The sequence below is a fragment of the Gekko japonicus genome, unplaced genomic scaffold, assembly GCF_001447785.1.
Source record: "Gekko japonicus isolate JY-2015 unplaced genomic scaffold, Gekko_japonicus_V1.1 scaffold7285, whole genome shotgun sequence".
In the NCBI taxonomy this organism is placed as follows: Eukaryota; Metazoa; Chordata; class Lepidosauria; order Squamata; family Gekkonidae; genus Gekko; species Gekko japonicus.
In genome coordinates, this window is record NW_015166059.1 from 1 (window position 1) to 1,497 (window position 1,497).

Below are 1,497 nucleotides of genomic sequence, written 5' to 3' on the forward strand. Positions count from 1 at the left end.
ATGGACAGAGTATAATGTAACATGTAGAATAGAACACACCGCTCTATGGCAGCTTGCTGACAATTAGGGAAGTCCTTTTAATCACTTCATCTCCGTGGCGGGAAGAGCTTCCACTGCTGTAGTACAGCATCCTGTCAGAGGGAGAAATTAATCCGTGGATGCTTTCTTTATGACCTATTCTCTGTGATGGGGCAAGCATTTTTCATTCTTCCTAAAATGCATTTATGTTTGGAAATTGGTGGGCAGGGGGGCGGGGGGGGAGAGAAGGTGGCCTCGCCTGGTGTGCAAAAAAAACCTTGCACCGGCCCTGTATATAGTGGGAAATGAAAGTAAACATGCTCGCAGACTAGGACACAATGCTTCTACGTTCCAAAAGTCCAATTGTATTTAAGAGGTTTCCGGGTATGAATACACTCTTTTCAAGTAAATCTTCATCAGAATATTTTCTTAAGCCTCACAAAACAAGATAAAATGAATTAAAATCTGTATGGAAATTACACAGTAATAACAAAAATTATTTTGTTTTAAACATTTACCAATACCTTCACTAGGGAACACAAACTCTATAAGATATAATACATTTAACACTCAAAAACGTGCAAGAATTCACTGCCACAGGAGGTGGTGGTGGTGGCTACAAGCATGGACAGCTTCAAGAGGGAATTGGATAAGCATATAGAGCAGAGGTCCCTCAATGGCTATTAGCCACAAGGTATAGACAGAGCTGTGGTGGCTCAAGTGGTTAAGATGCTAAACTGCAGGCCAGAAGGTCGGTAGTTCAGCAGTTCGAGACCCGAGTCCCGCATGACGGAGTGAGCTCCCGTCTCTGGTTCCAGCTCCTGCCAACCTAGCAGTTCGAAAGCAAGAAATTGCGAGTAGATAAATAGGTACCGCTTCGGTGGGAAGGTAACAGCGTTCCGTGTGCCTCGGCATCTAGTCATGCCGGCCACATGACCACGGAAACGTCTTCGGACAGCGCTGGCTCTTCAGCTGGGAAACGGAGATGAGCACAGCAACCCTAGAGTCAGACTCGACTGGCTTTCGAGCAAGGGAACATTTACCTTTATAGATAGGTCGAAGATTGAAGGTCAAAGAAGAAGGGGACGGCAAAGGATGAGATGGTTAGATAGTGTCATCGATGCAACAAACATGAAATTGAGCAAACTTCAGAGGACAGCGGAAGACAGGAGGGCCTGGCGTGATCTTGTCCATGGGGTTGTGAAGAGTCGGACTCGACTGTGCGACTGAATTACAAAAAATAGATAGGAACTCTCAGTCTGGGGCAGGTGATGCTCTGTCTTCTTGGTACTTGGGGGGGGGGCAACAGTGGGAGGGCTTCTAGTGTTCCGGCCCCACTGCTGGACCTCCTGATGGCACTTGGTATTTTTGGCCACTGTGTGACAGAGTGTTGGACTGGATGGGCCATTGGCCTGATCCCCAACATTGGCTTCTCTTTTGTTCTTATATTCTTATGACAATTTGGATTGGGGAATTTGT